General features: G+C 37.6%; 1 protein-coding gene across 8 annotated transcripts in view; it reads left to right on the top strand.

Annotated features, from left to right (window-relative positions):
- The first annotated feature begins 2,377 nt into the window (after window positions 1-2,377).
- Window positions 2,378-20,442, top strand: part of CSNK1G3 (casein kinase 1 gamma 3) — a 128,240-nt gene continuing 110,175 nt past the window's right edge. For 2 of the 8 annotated variants that reach the window (XM_057540792.1, XM_057540797.1), the window contains exon 1: window positions 2,380-2,742. The gene's annotated coding sequence lies outside the window, so the exon portion shown is untranslated. Of the gene's footprint in view, window positions 2,743-20,442 lie in introns of all 8 variants that reach the window. The other 6 variants (XM_057540790.1, XM_057540791.1, XM_057540793.1 and 3 more) reach the window with 5 other exon arrangements.

A 20,442-nucleotide genomic window follows, 5' to 3' on the forward strand; every position in this document is an offset into this window, starting at 1 on the left:
TAGTTTTAGACTGAAGTTATTTTGAAGTAACTCTCCCACCCCCGCTTGTTTTAATAGAAATATATTAGTAAAGCTTCTTTTGCTTTTATCCTGTTTTTCATAGTAATCATAACAGTTGTTGCATGCCCAAATGTTGGGACAAATATTTACTTATATCTATAGAGATATAATTCAACAGAATAAAGTTCTGGGTAATAAAAAATATGACACTGCTTTGGGAAACATGAAAACATATTAATAGTATATAAACACTTGAAGAGTAGCAAATGCTAGGAAACATGGGGTGACACAAAAAATTAACTATATCTGATGTACAATATAGCAGATGGAAATTATGATCTGTCTGCTTATGTTGAGACATCACGCTACAGAACAAAGAGTTTTGATTGAGATGCAAGTAATTTGGTCTTTCCCTCTTTAACACAGGCTGTTTTCATATTGCCAGTTTTTTCCTTACAAGTTAATAGAATGACATGAAATTTTTTTGGCTTCCTACCTAGGCTACCTGTGAATTTTAATCTATAGGAGCGTCTAGGTCAAATTTTAACTAAAAGCAGTCTTTACTGAGGTGTTCAAAAACATAAATATTTATTCCTATCCATATATAATTTAAAAATGTGATTTGATGATCTATTTATATGCTTGTATTTCTTAAACATTTATCAGAACTTTGAGGGGTCAGTAGAGGTGTTCTTGATCTAAACTGAGGTTTTTGAGGTGTAGAGTATAAAATGGTTTGTTGGTCATTGATGACAATATTTAGAGTTCCCAGTATTGCAGACATTTCTTCTCCATTTAGTGAGATAGGGTTAACTTTGTTTCTTGTCTAGTATCGGGTCCTGGGATATATCAGAAAAGTGGAGATGTTTTATTTATTAGGCAAATTATTCTCAAGCCTGAGCATGCACAAATCTTAGTTGCTTTTGAGTCTCTAACAGAAAGATGGTAGTGTGGTAAACACAGAAGCAGTCCTTACTATCACTTTCCTCTAAGATGGGTGATACCAGTCACTTCATAACCTCCCGTTTGAGAAAGCATGAGAGTAGAGAGTTAAAAAAAGGCACTGTTGTATTACAAAAACAAAAACGGCATCTTTCCATACTAACTACCCCCTGCAGATTACACATCGACCCTATCATCAGTCTGCTAAAGTAGAAATGGAGAATGAGATAAATCCTCAATTATTTTAAAGTGCATTTGTTTCACTGGAGGCTTTCAAATTTTTCGTCTGTGTGTGTGTGTGTGTGTGTGTGTGTGTGAGAGAGAGAGAGAGAGAGAGAGAGGGAAAGAGAAAGAGGGAGAGAGAAGAGACTGAAGACTTCCTTGATGCAGCAAGTGTATTGAAAATATAAAAATATGTTTGATAAATATTTAAACATAGCACCAGACTATGATTTTTCTTCATGCACACCTTTATGTCTGACTTTTGAAAAGTCTTTAGACACAATTTTTAAAAAAATGATAGTTTCAGAGTCTTCTACAATGCCTTCATGGTGGATCGATTTCCATACAGGTCTTCCATAGTAACATATCTTCATCCCAGTTAACCAACCATAAGTGAAAGAATGTAATCTTCTGCCTCCCCTCTGTGGGCAGACTGGACTGGAGAGTAGTCAGAAAACATCGGTTCCAATTTGTGTCTACAATTTGATGACTTGAGTGATGTTTGGCCTCTAGGAACTTTAGGAGGTTCACTAGAAAAACCGAGATAATAGCTACCACATTATATAGTCGAGAGGGTTACCTGAACTCACAAACGAAGTTCTCTATAGACAGCAAACGGAATGCAAACGTGAGCCACGGTTTACATTTCTAAGCAGCTGAATCGCTGATACAGCCCTGGATTTACAAGAAAGTGGGGGAAAACGTCAACCCAGTGAGGTCACTCCCTCTGGCCGGGCCCTAAAATTCTTTGGCACCTGAAGGGCTGTGCTCCGCACACCCGGAAAAGCCTCGGCACCCTGACTTGGCACAATGGCGCCCTTAGGCTCTCTGCTCATTCAAGCAGCGGGGAACTTTTCGTAGCTCCTCTAAACCATGGGAGCGTTTTCTCCCAGCTGTCTCCACAGACCTCGCCAAACGTCTCCTCCCAAGGCCTCACCCAGGGAGACATCGCGCATCCACAATTACTCCACACTCCCTACGCTCACCGCCGGTGCGGAGGTGGGGAGGGAGGCGTGGCTTCGCCTTTATAAGCCTTGCCAGCCAATGAGCGTGCTGCCTTTCTTCCGGTCGGCGAGCCAACCAATCCGAGCAAGTCGGTGTAACCTTCGGCTCTACTCGGCTCTTTTCGCTGATGCGGGCAGCTCGAGTGGCCGCCGCCGCTAGAAAGACGCTTTCCTTTTTAATTTTTTTTCCAAGCGTTCACTTCCGGGTCCGGCGCCGATCCGGATGCCCGAGGCAGAAGGATGTTTGACCTCCGGATAAGCGAGGCGCCGCTGTGCATTCATTCCCGGCTGCATTGGTGGCGACAGCCGCGGCCCGGGCGGCGACTCTCCGGCCAGAGGCGGCGGTAGGACGCACCGGCAGTAGTGCGGGGACCGAGTCCGAGCTGCGTTATCTCCCTCGCTCGTTCCTTCCCCCCTACCTCGCTCGCTCCCTCCCTGCGTGCCTCGCTTTCCTCCTCCGGCCGCCGGCGGGTGCGATGTGCCGCCGCCGCTGCCCCAGCCGCCGCTGACTGACGGACCGGGGGGCGCCGCCCGCGCCCGGGACCGACCCGCCACTTGCGGCCGCGCCTTTGAGGTAAAGCCCCGTTCGCGTTGGCGCCTGGCCGGGAGGCCCCGGCCCGGCGGCTGCCTCGGCGCGGCCGCGGCGCCCTCCTGCCCGGGTGGGGCTGGGCGGGCTGGGGTCCCGGGCTGGGTGGGGTGGGGTGCGGCGGGGGCGGCGCCGCCGGCGCGGGCCCCGGAGAGGGGTGGGCGAGGACCCGGGCGGGCGGCGCGGAGGCGCGGGCTGGAGACGGCCGCGGCCGGGGGGCGAGGGCGCCTCGGGCTCGCTGGACAGGGAGGGGTCCGCGGGCGGCGGGCCGGGCTGGCAGTAGAAGTTGCCCGAGTGGTGCGGAGCGAGTGGGGACGGCGGGGAGGTGGGCGAGCTGGGAAAAGGCAGAGGCTTTTGGGGGGAGGGTTGAGAGGTCGGGAGTGCAGCCCCCAGCGCCCCGCGATTGTGTCCAGACAATTCCCTTCGGAGCGGGGATTTTAGGCAGGCCCTTCAGAGTGGGGATTTTAGGCAGGAGGGAGGGAGCCGTCGGTCGGCTGGAGGAGGTGTCAGGGGCCAGCATTCATTTCTGGGAGAAACTTCCCGATGGGGTGTTTGTTTTAAGGGGGGGGTAGGGATTTACCTATTCGATAGAGCTTTTGACTTAGCTCAGAACTTATCCAAGGCATTAGTCGGGGGCTCAAAATTACTCTGATGGTTACTGTTAGGTTGCTGCTTTGTTTCTCCCACTTGCAGAGGGGAAGTGACCCACAGGAGCGTCGGCTCTCTTGGTCCACAGCCCCCGCGTTTCTTTTCTGCGGGGTGGTGATGGAGATGTGTGTTTGCTCCTGGGGTGGATAGTTAGGCCTGTGTTACGATCATTCCAGTTCTCCCAGGGAAGGAGGAAAAGTTAATGGGTGGGAGTGTGTGTGGGAGATGGCTACTGTTGCTACACTGTGCGAATTAGTTTTAACTCTGTTGTATGAGTACCAAGGCTGGTCAGCAAGTGACCCTTTTTTAACCTTTGGTTTTAGAACATCGACTTTAATTGGACAATTAAAAACCTACTGATTTTTAATAAGTTAAGGAAAGAAGTTAGTACTTATTTCTTTTACGTTTGCAATTACTTCTTGTGATAGGAATGACATTTGCCCACAGATAGTAAAAGAGGTTAAACTATATCTGAGTTGGAATGCTTTTTAAAATTAAAAATATCTAATTAGTAAAGCCATGTATATATTTTTGAAGAATATTTGCTTTTCCTGTAAATAAGCAGATTGTGAAAGAAAAGTATCACAAAAGTTATAAGATGTGAGGCCAATTTAAGAAAACATTTCCCACCAAAAATCAGATCTGGTTTGTGACATTCTTAATAACTTTTTTGGCAGAGGAGAGTGGAGAGTTGTGTTTAGTGTATTTTGTAATTAGTCCCAAACTTTGCTCCAACTGTATTCTGAGCTAAGATCAATTATTTTCTTATTTTATATACATTAGCCTTTATAGTTGCACAAAAGATGAAAATCATATTTATGGGAATTGGAAGAAAGGTGTAATAAAATAAATTGCGTGGCTTTGGTATAGATTTGTAGCAGAGTGTATAGACACTTTTGCATTCAGGGTGCTTGCATTTCTGGATATGCCTCAGGTATAAGGAGTAAGTAGTTCTTATTAGAATGGGGGACAGAAAGTTTAATTTTAATGTTGATATGTATGAGACTTTTGGGGGAATCTTGGAAAATGATTATCTTTTCTGATGGCTTATTGTGCTCACTGACCTCTTCTGCCATTCATCAACTTAAAAACTAATGCATTATATAATTATTGACATTTTCATTGTTAGATTTGCAAGCATTAACTATTAACAAAATCTTCAGCACACAGAAGTCACTTATTCCTTCAAATAAAAGAACTAGGTTAGAACAAAGGAATAGTTTAGATGAACCTGAACCTTTACTTTGTGCAGGCGACTTTTACTGTGTGGTGAGGATGGAGGAGTGGTAGAAACATGAGGAGGACTAAGACCCAGTAGCTACCTTTAAGGGAGAAGCAGACATGCACAGAAGTAATTGCAACACAGGACTCCTGTGGGGTTTATTAGAAATGTATGGAAGCATGCGTGTGTGTGTGTGTGTGTGTGAGATACCAATTTTGACTGGGGAATTATAAACGAGTTTAGAGCTAGTAGTACCCCATTTGGGGCTTAAAATATTTTAATGGTCAAAATGGGTCCGTGTGTGTGTGGGGTGGTGTGGGTAGTTTTGTAGGTGAAGGGAGCAGTTGAGAACCGGCATGCTGGTTTGGTATCATGGGGCCTGTTGAGCTGGACCTAAGGCTGCTGTGCCAGGAGGTCTCTGTGGGAATTGAAGCTGTAAAATTAGGTGGAGATCAGTCCATGGACATCTAGAATGCTTTGTATTTAAAAGTGAGTCAGTTTAAAGTATGAAGGTCCAAGTGTATAGATTCTATGCTGATAGCAAGTAGGTAGGCAAATAAGGCTAGTAAGTTTAAAGGAAACAAATTAGAATAGTCAGTTTGTTATCATTCATGCTAATGGAGGAAAGCAGAAGAGTATATAATCTAAAACAGTTCCTGCATGGCTTTGTCATATTTCTTTGCTTGCATTTGGATATGAGTGTGTGGTAACCTGGTAATTGGTTTTATATGAAATAAATCTAGATTTTAAACATATGACTTGGGAAGAAATGGGAATCTTTCCATTTTCTTCTCTGGGTCCCCTCTGTAATCCCCTTCATGCTGGGAATAGACCATCATTCTGGTGTGGTTTATTGGTTCAGATTTTTTCAGAATGGAACAAGTAGTTGTTTAGTTTCAAAGGGCTTCCCAAAAGGATGTATCAAACTAAATAGTGGGAATGCTGAAACAATAAGTAACAAAATACAGGTCATTGGATAATTATATTATTGTTAATACACTTTAAGGTGAGATTTGCTCTGGATAAAGTGAAATGTGAAGAATCTACATAGGAAGAGAATTGACTATACCAGTAAGATGACAACATGAGAAACTTCCACAGTTATGGATAAATATATACAGGGATTTTAGTCATCTTAAATATTGACGACTCTAAAAAATTTAATCCCAAACTTAATCATTATCAAAGGAGTGCATAGAAAAATATCACCCTTATGACACCATTGTTTAATCATCCAGTCATGTAACAGGGGGGATTGTTTGATAGTTTTTTACTGACTATTCCCCTCTTAGTGTTCAATAAGGATTTACATTATAACTGAATTTGTATCTTGAACCTCCCGATAATAACAATACCTATTACAATTTATTAAGTGCCCACTTTGTCTAAGGACCATAAATGATAACTGTTAAGACGACTCTGTGAGTTAGGTGGTGTACGCCTTGCTTTTGACAGTAGGAGGCAGAGTTTTCTAGAATTTAAGCAACCTGTTTAAGATATATCTTGGAAGTAGTAGAGTGCATATTTAAATCTTTTTCTTTTTTTTTCTGACTTCACAGTCTTACACCAATGATGTCCTCTCTAATCTTCCATCTTCTTCCTTTTTGTCTTTTCTCATGCAGTTGGCACTTAGTGGTATTGACTGGTGTTGTTAGTATGTGTTTGGGTGCTTGTTCTTTAAGATATAATTTCTTTGGAAATGGCGGTTTGGGAATATCTGTAGTTCTCTACTAGTAGTGAGTCTCTAGGAGCAGAGGATATGGTTCTAGTAACGTAAGCTACCTCAGAGTATCATTTTTGTGCTGATCTGTAGGAAAGAACCATACATGAGATTGTTAATGTGTGGAAATCAAGTGTGTATTGTCTATTAATGTGAAGTGACTTTGGAGAGCCTCTGAACTAGTCAGAAAACATGGAATGGGACAGATAAGCGGGGATGGGTAAGTTTTAGAGACACAGTGGAGACTGCTGTTAGCCATGTTTTTTCTAGCTCCCTTCTCAAAGCTGAGATTTAGGAACTATAAATGTTTGGGTTTCCTTCTATAATGGGACCTATGGAAGGTGCATAGTGATTTGTTCTTAAACTCTATTATATTATGTTCTCTCCTTCTACTCCCTGCCAATCATCCTAGTTCTGAGGAAGAATTCTTAACAGTGAACTTGAAGTGCTTGTGTATTTGGTAGATAAGACACACGTTTTGATCATTTTCTTTACTAATGATATATCACATAGTTATAATTTAATTAAATGAAAATCTATAGCTAAAATCTATGTCCACATGACTATATCACGTCCACATTTTTTATAGCTTTTACTGTAATTAGTAAAATCTCATGATGTATATAATCTTTTTCTTAAACACAAATTTCTAATGCTTTCTTCTTCAGTGAGGTAATGCAGATTTTAACTGTATTCAAATTTATTACATATATTTAGTTGATTTTGTGTTGAACTACTTTCCTTAGCTGATAGCTATGTTAGAAAAACAAGGGGGCGGGGGAGAGGGTTTCTCTGCCATTATATTCTTCATCACGATTGAGAAAATTTATATAAAGTGCCATGATATGATGCCTGGCACATAGCAGGCGCTTTGCAAATCTTCTCTTAAATTTAGGAGTTGCTGATCTATATGAGTTGTCAGAGTGTTGATTGGTGCGTAGAATGAGCAAAGACTTTTGGGGATAGCCTATTACAGGAGAATCTCTGAGCTCACCTCTCTTTAACCCACTCAAAAGATTAAGTTATTACTCTTCATTCATTTACTACTTGATGTCCATGCTACATTAAATGGCAGTAGACTATCCTCTAGTTTGTTCTTGAACTTTTATTCCCACCGGTTATTGTATACCGTGTATACCTACCAAGAATCATTTGTCTGTGTACCCAACAAATTGTTAATGGCAGTTGTACTTGTTGTAATTACATAGTTTAATGAGATGTTATTCAGTGAACTATGAAGGCGAAAAGGTGTTTGTATGAGAGCCAGTGGCTGCTTTGGAAACAGGTGAGTAGCTGAAGTCACTTACAGTTAAAATCAGTGTAGGTGAAATTAAATGACTAGGGAAAAAACCCTAAAAGTTGTAGATTTTGCAATAAGATTCTGCAATAAAATTGCTTATAAGTGTTTGTGAGATGTCTGTCCATGTTTAAGAAACAAACTGGAAATCACAGGTGATGTACTATGGGTGTGGTTTTTGCAAGAAAGATAAAGTAGAACTGTAATCCGTGGACTCATGCTTGAAGGAAAGGCCTTGGCCCTGCATTAAAAGACTGTTTTGTGATTGTATATTTTTGTGTTTTAGTTGCATTAAACTGTTTAAGGTAGATTCTTTTATGATTCCCCTTTTTAACTAAGTTATGAACTTTTGGTTAATAATAATATATTAAAGGGGTATCTACTTCTAAAGTAACACCTAGTTTATACTCTCTCATAGAGATTTGTTTAACAGCATCCTCTTTTAAAAAAGAGAAATACTGGTATTCCTGAACATATAGTCATTCATACGTTAGGGTGAATTGTTTAATTATCAGGTCACATGGTTCCCACATGTTTCCTGATAGGATCCCTCCTCTGATTTTGTATGTTACCTTACAGCTTTTATTACAGCATCAGGGTTGGAGAGAGCCTTCTTGTAATTCCACCATCTCCTCAACCTGAGTAGGGACTGCAGGAGTGAATTGGTAGAGGAAATTGTCCTTTGGAAGAGGAAATGCCATACCCAGGAGCAGTTGAGCTTGGTGCAAAGGGTGCTGGTCTAACAGCTTACAGTAACTACTTGCCTTTCTTGTCTAGCTCAGCCCAAAGGCAAAGGAAAGCTTATAGGTGTTGAAAAAGGAGGTCGAAGTTGGAGAAGGAAAGGTAGATGGGGTATACTATTTATCTTGGTGTCACTACATTACAACGCCTGAAATGCAGTAGCTCCTGAAATGGAATGCTGAAGTATGAAGGCAGGGTTCGTTTTTCAGAGCTTTGGTTAGCCTCTGTGAAATTTACTTGGCTCTGCTTTCCCATGTGTGTTGGATTCATCCTCAGACTGGTAGCAAGATCCTGGTGCACTGGCCAGGACATCTTTTGCGCAAGCCTACCAGCATATTTTCCCCTTCATGTTTTATTGACCAGAATTAGGTCACGTACACTCCCAAACCAGTTATGACAAGGGGGACAGGGTTATCATAGTGAGTTTCCACCAATCAGGATATATACCCTTGCAATTGGCGATGGGGTCACATTTCCCTGAGTTACATGGTGGAGGGAGGATATTTTAAAAAATTGTGGGAAGGAGGAATATGGGGGAAACGGATGTTAGAGAGGCAATCAATAGTGACCACCACATCTACACAGCTACTTGTTTTAAGGATGAAAATAAATAATGCATCTAAATGCACTTTGAACTTTAAAGTGTTGTACAATGTAACGGATGAAAGATTAGAAAGCTGCTTCTATGTGACTCTCTTAAATATGCTCAGGTATGAATATTTTAGGAACTGAAATCACTGCTGGTTTTCTTATTGACTAACTTTGAGTCAGTAAAATCAGTTAAAGATTATACTTTTTTTCATGGAACTTATAAAGCTATTTTAACTTTAAATTAAACATTTGTGCTTGTAAACTTATTTAATTTTTTTCTGTGTTGCTACCCTCCTTCTTGGACAAAACTTGTCCACATCTTTGATCTCATCAGATTTCTTTGTCATACCTGGAGGAGAATAGATGCCTTGAGGAAATGGGAATTTATCAGTCAGAGAAATGGTTTATTTTGAATCAAGGAATCTGATTGAGGTAGGAGGGAAAGATAGGTGTTACATATCTTGAATACAGCAAAAAAATAAAAAATAAATAAAAATTGTGGGGGAATAGGGGCAGAGGAGAATCACAGACTTTCAGAATTGAAATGAATTGTGGGACGGTTGAGTGAAATGCTTAAGTCACACACCTGGTTGGTAGAACTCTCCTATCATTGATAGTGTAGTGCTCTTTCTGACCAAAAGGTGGGAGGCCATGAAAAGTTTTGTCTACCTTGCAGTTTTGCTCAGGACCATGGGCTAGTTATGTAAAGCAGTCAGCCAAGTACCTTTAATACAGATATCTGGGTTCTCAGGGTTTGGAAAATTGTAGCCAGAGTTGGTGTGTGTGTGTGTCTGTGTGTGCGTGTTTAAGTAAAACAAGCAAACAGACAAATCTTTTAATCTTCTCTCAAGCAGTCGACAAAAACAGCGTGCGTACACACACACACACACACACACACAGAGACACACACACACACACACAGACACACACACACACACACACACACACACAAAGTAACCTCAAACCTGGACTGCTGAAACGAAAATGCAGAAGCAGAATGAGTGCTTGGAACAATTCATATATTTTTATTTTCAAGAAAGTTGTTATCTTAAAGATTTCTTTGTTTTCAGTATATGTAAAAGAAAATTGTGTGTGTGTGTGTGTGTGTGTGTATGGGGACATACATGGAGATACATGTATGTATAAATACATAATTAATATACAGAATTAATTGTTGTAATTCTAATTGTTGCAGTATTGTTATAAATATACAGAGTAAATCCATCCATGCCCTGGAAGGATATTTACATTAATGACAGATATTTATAGATTTGGAATGATTTTTATTTTTATACTTTTTATACTTCTCTGTAGTGTTTGGATTTTCAGGTGTGATTGTGCATTATTTTTACCATTGGAAAAAAATATTACTTTTTTTTTTTGAGGGAAGAAACTAAAATTCTGGGGTGGGATGTTTTCTACCAACCTAGAATTTAACATATAATTCTGCTTTCATTGTATATTACCTTGAATAGAGTGTGCCTTGAATGCACTGATACTTTGTAATAGTATTTATTTTAAAAATTGGACTTACTACAAATTATATATCTTAAAATTTTAAGTTGAAATTGGCCGTATGATACCATTTGATACAAGTATATTTTATAAAAGTAGTGGACTTCTGAATTTTTCTAATTATTAATTGTGTTATCTATTTTTTTAACTTGTTTGGTTTTGACTTCAAGTGGTACACTTGGCAAGGTATCAGTATGATATATTGGAGTCAAAGTTATAGTCAGAGTTTCCTATAGTAAAAAGGGAAGTGAAAATGTTATTTTTCCCTTACACCCAGTCTGTGTTATGTTTATTTTCTATTTCTGTGAAATACTTATTATATATTCTAGTAATGAATACTTTCAAATGGCAGGCAAATATAGTAGGTAATGTTATAGGGAGAGAAAATTCCCGTAAGACTATTCCACTAGTCTTACAGTGTGTGTACACATGGCTATAAGGCCTTTTCATAAAATCCTAATTTGGTGTGCAAAAATAACCTAGCATTGTTTTGGAGGTGAAACTAGTAGGTATCAGTTGTTGGTGACATCTGAAAAAGAAACTGGTATTTGTAGATGCATATTTTTGTAAAACATTATTTTATTTTCTCCTTTTGTTCCAAGGATCTGAAAACAACTTGAACACTGCCCCCCCCCCCCAAAAAGTGTAAATCTTAAAGATGTGGAATCTTGTAATGCCAGTTTTTATTTTAAAAAGTGGTAGATTATTTACTGAGTTATTTTTCTATCATATGAGAGTCAGGGCATATTATGGCTAATATTTCTTTATATATTTGAGATTCTGAAAATATTTGCAGTTAAAATATCAAAATGTAATCAGCTCTTTAAACTCATTCCCTTGAGTATTTTCTGATAGTCTGTTGAAAGTTGATAACTGGAATGTGTATTGTGTGTTTATTGTATACTGTTAATCTAAATACTAATGAAGGTTGTTTTTTGAAGGCTGATTGAAAAATAAAATCCTGAGCACTGGGAATGAGAATTTCAAATAAGTTAAAATAAATTTTACCGTACCCACTTTAAAAAAAATCTTCCAACTGAAAATTAGTAAATTTTTTTCTGTGACAGAGTAAACGAGAGAACAAAATAGGGCAATTTTAAAGACAGTGCTTTCAGTCCTTGCTGTAGGGCTGGGAGTGCTAACTTACTAGTAGATGAGAGAAAAGGATTTGTGGAGAAGGCAGCGTGGACCAGTGGTTCTCAGCCCTGACTTCACATTAACATTTTCTGGGGAGCTTGAAAAAATTACAGATATTGGGATTCTACCCATGCTACTTTATATTTGAATCTGGGGATGGGGCCAAGGCATTGATCTATTTTAGGATTTCTGCAGGTGATTCCAGTGTGCTTCAGGGTTGATAATGACTGATTTCTCCTTCTTTTTATACACATTTGTTAGCTTTTTTTAAAAAAATGTTTTCTTTATACTTTCAAATTCTCTTTTTAATCGGAGATGGAGGTGTGAAGATGAGATAGAAATGCATAGAAAATATATGCAAGAGGACCAGGTTAATGAAATGACTTCTCTTCAGGGTTTCATACTCAGAATGCTTAGTGAAGCTACTATATTCCTTGTTCATTAGCAGCTTTTGAATAGTATAGCACCAAAATTAGAGGAGTTTTGAAGTTTGGAAAATTTGTTAAAGGGAAATTTATCTAGAATAAATTAAGGTACCAATTCAGATGCTCCTAGGAATCTTAAGAAACCTAAGTGATGAAAGCAATCCTATCTTTAAAGTTAGTATAAGAATGTTGCTCATCAAAATTTGATTAGTTTTAGTTATCATATTTTATTAGTTATATTTATCATATTTGCAGTATCATTGAGTTGTATTTTTCATGGAACGTAAGGATGGAAGGGGCCTTAATGGTTATTTAGTATAACTGTACTTCTACCGCTTTACTCTCTTTTATACCGTTGTTGATGAGGTACTGTCTCTGTTTTTCCCCTCGGTAGAAATAGTTTAGTACTTCAGTTGTAGTATATTGTGTGTGTAGTATATTGTTTATATTGTATGTAGTCAGTAAATGTATACATATAAATGCACTATGATAATAGGGTTTTATGATTATTGTATCTTATCATTTATGGCAAATCAGGGTCCATGGTAACTCATTTGCTACTGCTTCCTAGGTCAGGAACACTCTTACCAGTTTTAGCATTTTTCTTGTGACAACATAAGAGCAAGCCATTTTATGAGTTCAATACATTAAATTCCATTCAATGAACATTTTTTGCATGGTGGCAAAATTGGATTTGCATTTCTTCTATAAATTTCAAGGGTTAGATTTCTGTAAACTGCCCTGATAGGAGAATTTGTGTTAGAGAAATTTAAGGGTGGATAGAGTGTAGAGGGCATATTATGTATGAACCATTGGGAGACTTTTAGAATTATTTTGAGTTCATCAAAATACTACAATGAAAGCACATGATAAAGAGGTTACCAGTTACATTTTGCACATATAATTAGTAATAGAGTAATGGGTACTGTTCTGTAGGACCACAATTCCTTATCAACAATTCTGACATCTAAAATGCTCTGAAAACCAAAATTCTTTTTTTGTATGTTTGGCACAAATTGGTTTTCTTCACAAAACCTGTTGTGAACTGTTTGTCTTTATTTCATGTATTTGTAGGTTTCACTGCAAAAATAGTAAATGTTTAATCACAGTGTGCTGTCCCAGACTTCTCTGTGCCATTACAGCTTTCTCTATGGGTGTTCAAAAGTATATGGTGTTTACACACTGTATCACCTGTCAAAAATGCCCTGAAATTCTGAATTCCAAAATGTTTAACTGCAGGAACTTTGGAAAAGGAACTGTGGAACTGCATTAATTTGCTTCTACCATTTATTTCTTGATAGAAACTACTCAGCATCTTAGTACTGTGAGATGGAGTTTGAGTAAGATCCTGGTAAATTTCTTTTGCTTTTTACTCTTGTAAATATGTATATACCAAGAGGCACTTTATTTTAATCTGTGTTTATTTCTTTAGCAGTTGAAAGTTTTTCTGGTTTTTTGACACTATGTCTTGTGTGGCCCACTGTGGTCCCAGAAGCATTGTGTAATTAGGATTCTTGAGATGGAAAATGTTTCGGGTAACTTTGGAATAGCTGAGTATTCATCACACTCTCTTTAGTCCTTGGGGTTATGTAATTTTACCTCTGTACATGGTAACTTCATGCCACAACACCTGCAGGCAGCCCTCTTTTTACGTATCTTGGCTTCCTTTTTCATAACAGAAAGAAGGGGTGTGGTTGCAGTGCCTCTATTTTAGTTTCCTTAAACTTCCTTAATTTGTTTTTAAGAGTTCACTGCAAAAATCTTTACACCTACTCTGGCTTCTTTTTTTTTTTTTTTTTTTTTAAACCTTTTTTTTTTTTTTTTTTTTTTAAAGGATTTTCTTATTTATTTATTTATATTTATTTATTTATTTATTTATTTATTTTTGGCTGTGTTGGGTCTTCGGTTCGTGCGAGGGCTTTCTCCAGTTGCGGCAAGCGGGGGCCACTCTTCATCGCGGTGCGGGGACCGCTCTTCATCGCGGTGCGCGGGCCTTTCTCTATCGCGGCCCCTCCCGTCGCGGGGCACAGGCTCCAGACGCGCAGGCTCAGCAATTGTGGCTCACGGGCCCAGCTGCTCCGTGGCATGTGGGATCTTCCCAGACCAGGGCTCGAACCCGTGTCCCCCGCATTAGCAGGCAGATTCTCAACCACTGCGCCACCAGGGAAGCCCTGGCTTCTTTTTTTTTTCCCCATCCTGTCTCTTTTTCTCTTTTTCTTTTCTTTATTACTTCCCTGCCCCCACCCCCTTTAAAATAATATTCCTCAGCCAGAGAAGTTCATACTTATGGTATTCTGTATCAGAAAAATACAGAAAAATGTTTGCTGGAAAGGTGACAGAAGTAAATCTGCATATTCTGGTATTTCCGTAAAGAGGACCTTTTGTAGGGGAGTGATTATTGTACTGCTTGTTCAGTGATAGTGTTCTGTGTATATGGTTTTTGCCTTCTTTCCATCTTTAAATACTGAAGGGTAATGGGTCGTGAGCACTGTGGTACATGTATTTTTGTGTTTACCAAGATTCCAGGCACTTTAAGGTATAGATCCTGATGGGAAATTTAGACTTTATATGGTTAGGTTATGTGCACTTGCTATGTGCTCTGAAAGCACTATAATTCTCTTGTAGGACAAATTATACCTTGTATTATTGTTTGTTTAAGCTATGTGATGTCAGGGATTACAGTGGTCTTATTTGCCATTTGTATTTCCTGTGTTTGGTACATAATAGGCCTCTAATGATTACTAATTTGTTGAATGAATAGATTAGTCATTTCATCTCTATTAGGGAGAATTTTAACATGGAAGAACCTTGATTAAATGCCTCCTGAGGCACCATGCTCATCCCAAACCAATTTAGTTGGCATCATCACAGCTGTATGAGACAAATTTCAAACAAATAAATTGGGCCTAATCTAAATAAAAGGATAAACACAAGCCTGTGACTTATTTACTCAGGCTTAAAAGTAGAGAAACACATTATAGAAAGATTTCTGAAATGAAATGCACTCATGGGCTATCCAGAAAATTTAGTTAGAGGAAATATTCTGTGTTTTTGAGCGTTTCAGTTAACTGTGATTGTGTTGTAAGATATTTTTTATATTAAAGTTTTTCTCTTTTTTCTGTTTTTCACACAGGAAAATTCATTCCCCCTCACAATCAAATTAGAAAACAATTTCATCACCTTAAAATATTCCCTCATGCTGCTCCTTTGTAGCCAACCCCTTTTCCCACTCTAGCCCCTGACAACCACTACTCTATTCTTATAATTTTGCCAGATATCATATAACTTATAGGAATAATGAATCGTGAATATAATATAAAATTATAGGAATCATGTGGTATGTAGCCTTTTGAATCTGTCTTCTTCCACTGTGCAGAATGCATTTGAGATTCATCCATGCTGTAGTGTGTGTCAGTACTTTCTTTTTGCTGCTGAGCAGTATTCCATTATATGGATGTACTTCAGCATGTTTATCCATTCACCAGTTGAAGTATTTGTTTCTAGTTTTTGTGATAATGAATAAAGCTGCCACAAACCTTTGTGTGCAGTTTTTGTTTTGTGTGTGAATCTAAGTTTTCATTTCTCTTGGGTAAGTTTCTAGGGGAATTGTTAGGTCATATGGCAAGTGTATGTTTAACTTTATAACAAACTGTCAAACTGTTTTCTAAAGCAGGTATACCATTTTGCATTCCCACCACTAATGTGGGAGAGTTCTAGTAATAAGCAGTTCGTAAAATTTAAATTGGCTATATTGAATTACTTTTTAGTAATTTGTTGGTTTGATTGCACACCAGAATATCTTGACAATAATATTAGTTCTGAACATGATATTTTTATAGCTGTAGATCTGTCAGAGATGTAATTTAGGGGAGCCTCACTTTTCAGTGAATACAGTCTTCCATATGCTTTGGAACTGTTCTTTCTTGCTGAGATCATGCAGCCCTGAGCTTTGTAAGAAAAACTAGGCCTTAACTAACCCTGGTTCATATTGGGGATTAAGGTGCCTTTGGATCAATTCTGTGTTATCTGTCTTCAGGTTTACAGCACTTACTTTGGATTCTTGTCATTTGGACTGGGCAGAAGGAAATCCTTCCTGTGGAGAAGTGGTTGTACTTTCAGCTTATTTTTGTCACCTGTTGCATGTTTCATTCCACAGTTTTGTAGAAGTCAACTTGCTTATTCATGGTTTACTGTCAGTCATACTATTCAGTCCTTTCTGTGTTGAGAGTTGACAATATTAGCTTCATAACTGAAATTTCCAAATGCTAATACCCTTGAATGACTGTTTTAAGTCTGTGGCCTTTGCCTATACTAGACTGTTGTTTGTAATTATATATTTTTATAAATTAAGAAATAAGCATTGTAGTTAAGAAGAAAGGATATAACTTTGTTATGAGAACCATGCATGAAACAGCTACTGAGGTTCCTCAAGTATTTTCTCATTTATCTGGCATTATTAGGGAACAACCTGTTAGATAAATTAGGAGCTTGAATTTATACTTAAATATTTTCTTATTTAAATTTTTTTAAATGGTAAACTTTACACGGTAGTACTGTTTTCTCAGTATTTTCTAAACATATCAGATCTTGCTGATGCAGGGCTCTCATTCTGAACATCACTTATAAAGTATGCTATTATGCATAGATGTCTATGAATTTATTGAGGTCTATAAGGTTGTTTTCTTCCTGTTCTCTCATGTTTTTACTATTCACCTCATATTTTCTCTTTTAAGTTTGATTTCCAATGTAAACTTGTTAGAATTATATTAAAATTAAAATGGAGTTTAGGGGCTCTTATTTAATGAACAGAATATGCCTTTTGTGACCTCCTGTAGTGAATTTATTTTCTTCTGATTCATAGCTCTTGGAGAGTTGAAATTACAGTATAAATGACCTTTGATTTGTGAGGTGGTATTCCACTTGCTTGTAGTATCTCTCAGACCTATAAATTGCTGCCTGCCTGCCAATACCTTTTTCTTTCCTTCTTTATTTGGAAAAGAGATGATCATATAAATTAACATTCTTAAACTTCTAAGACAGTTCATTTGTTCATTCATTCATTTACTTGTTTCTTCAACAAAGTTTTAACCAATGTCTGGTGTGTGCTATGTATTATAACAGATAATGGGGAGACAGAGTCGAATAAATTATGATCCCTGTCCTTGAGGACATCAGATTAAAAAATGGGCTATCTTAAAATTAAAGAGTAAAAACATTGTTCCCTGTCTTCCCTGTAAATTGGTTGTGAGGTGTAGAGATTTGATCAGATTCAGTTTCAATTTTTTTCTTCCATCAGGAAGATCAAAGGTTGTTTTTTCTTTTTGTGATGTTAGTGGCAATTGATGATCCTTGCCTAGTTCCATTAATTCATTAGGAGTTGCATAATGATGAGATTTGAATTCTATCATTTCTTACTTTATTAGACTGGAATAAATTTAAAGAAAAAAATTCCCTTCATCAATTAGCATTGATTGGTATTATTCCCAGATTCCATATTTGCACATTTGTCTACTTGCTAAAATTTATTTGTAACCCCCAAATCAGTATCCCTTGTGCTTTGCCATTCATTAATGGACATGAGCTTGGGTAGAGTGGCAAAAACTTTGAGTCACTGGAGGGGCATGTTCCCAGCTGAAGTCAAACTAGGTGCTCTGCTGTCTTGTTTTGTTTTTTAAGGCCTATTTAGTGCTTTTTGGGTGATTTTACTGTTTAAATTGGCCCCCAAGTGTAGTGCTGCACTGCTGTCTAGTGTTCCTAAACCCAAAAAGGCTGTGATATGCCTTATGGAGAAAATACATTAGATGAGCTTAGTTCAGGCATGAGTTACAGTGCTGTTGGCTGTGAGTTCAGTGTTAATGACTCAACAATATGCAGTTGACCCTTGAACAACAGGGATATGAACCATGTGGGTCCACTTATATACTGGGATTATTTTCAGTATTAGTACTACAGTACTATACGATGTCCAGTTGGTTGAATCTGCAGGTGCGGAACCACGGATCGGGTGAGGGAGGGACTGTGTATATGGAGGGCCACCCACGAGTTAAATGTGAATTTTCAACTGCGTGAAGGGTAGGTGCCCCAACTCCTGTGTTGTTCAAGGGTCAGCTGTATATTAAATAAGGTGTCTTTAAACAGAATCACACATAAAACAAGGATATGTATTGATCAGTTGATGAAAATGTTGTGACCAGAGGATTGTAGGAACCTAACCCTGTATTTTTCGTAGGAGCAATGGTTCAGTGTTTGCAACCTTTATAAAACGTTAACAACTATGAATCAACTGTTTTTGGTTTTGCTGAGGTACAGAAGAATATCCTTTTTTAACTGATGTAAAAAATATACTACAGAAAGTTGGAAGTCATGTAAGTAGAAAGTCATTAAGAGGCTTGGTGAGACCTTTTCTGGGGAAGTTCATTGCTTCTTGGGTCATTTCTGTGCCTGGTACAGGGTAAATACTCAATAAATATTTGTTGGATGTAAGTAAGTGTGGCCAAATAGAACATGATTTTCTTTGACAGCTTGGAGTTTAAATTTAATATCATTCCTGTGATTGGGATTTGCAGTCAAGTTTGTGCTTAGAGGTAGTGAGATACCTACTCTTAGAGATTGATATTGGGAGTATTTCAGTAATGTAAATTTAGTATGATGTCTACTTGATATTTGATTTCCATCACGTAGGAGATGAGGGTGATCTATGCTTCTCTTGTATTTATAATAAGTGCTTAAGGGGCTGGACATTTTCAAATTAAACATTCCCTTCTCTTCCAAATATTGAGACTCATTAGCTATGATAAAGGATATTACCAATGGGAGTATAAATTCACCTGGAAATTGACAAGAGGAGGCACAAAAAGACATTTTGAGGACCAATGAAACAGTCATATCCTAGTTACTAGAGAATAGTCAGACCTGGATAATTAGAAAATTTACTTAATTAGACTTTCAGTAATATTTATGTATGTTAAGAAAGTTTAGCTTTTAATACAATTTCCTATTTAAAATTGACTTAGTTATAACTGATTATAATATAGTATGTTTTGCTATTCCTTTGCTATTATGTATTCTACAGTAGCTTTCAAACTTAGAAATATTTTTGACTACAACTCATCGAAATATATTTACCACAACTTACAGAAATATGTTTTACATTGTGACCTAGTGATACTTATGTATTCATATAAGGAACCAAAAGACAATCTCACTAAACAAAACTATTCTTACTACATTTATGCACTCCATTTTGTTTCTCTTTTTGATACTATTTTATTTAAAAAACTGTTGCTTAAGACCCATTAAGTTGGTTTAAAGACCCAATAATGGATCATAGTCCACAGTTTGGAGAACACTGCTCTCTTAGTAGGAATATACAAGGGACATCACTGAAATCAGGTTTCAAAAATGTAAAGTGTTGTAGATGATAGTTACTAAACATTTCTGAGACAAAATAAGTTTCCCTAGTATGTAATTAGAAAAATTGATCTCCATTTTTGACATTACAGTTAATGATTTAGCTTTTAAAAATAAGTGTTTAGTCTTTTCTTAGACAACCACAGTTGAGCTCATGCCAGAAACCAGTAACTGGGACACTTGCTGCTAATAGAAGCATGTGATGTAACGGCTAGCCGTCACATCACAAATATCCTTACTCATTTAAATTTTGGAGAAGCTTGTAGACATGTATTGTAGTGTCATTTTTATAGAGACTGCATAAGGCCTTTGAAACACTGAGTGGCTCCTTTCGTGTATTAAAAATGGATTTTTTAATTTAAGATAACAAAGCAGTGAGAAATCAATGCTGTGACAAGTAACTTGTGAAAAAAATTAATTTAAAAATTTCCATTCCTTGTGATTTTCTATTTACAAAGGACACTGAATAGCATGCTGAACACGAAAATATACCTATAGAAACTTTTAATATTTAATATCACAGGTATATGAAACAATTCTATATTGATTGCAATAATATTTTGGAAGATAGGTAGAGTACTAATAATTATTTTTAAAAATTTAGAACTGCTCATTAATGTTTACTTGAAAACTTTAGCTAGCTGTGGTGGAAGTAGAACATACATACTAATATGTTCTCAGACTACTTTGATTTATCTAGTTGCAACTTCAAGGAGGTCAGTTGGCTCTGTAATGTCCTAAATTATTGGGCCATGCAGATTAAAGAATCTGATTTTCTGTTTTCTGTTTTGAAGATTCATCAGTGATCATCAAATTAGAAGTATGCCTGTGGCCTACATTTCTACTCATATAATCAGATTATATCTAATGTTTTCTGTATTTAGCAGCTCATTTTTATCTTTATTAGTGGATGATACTCCATCAAAATTGTAATTGTTTATGAAAGCAAAGTAATTGATTATTCATCTATTCTCAAGGATAA

The sequence above is a fragment of the Balaenoptera acutorostrata genome, chromosome 2 (genome assembly GCF_949987535.1).
Source record: "Balaenoptera acutorostrata chromosome 2, mBalAcu1.1, whole genome shotgun sequence".
Lineage (NCBI taxonomy): Eukaryota > Metazoa > Chordata > Mammalia > Artiodactyla > Balaenopteridae > Balaenoptera > Balaenoptera acutorostrata.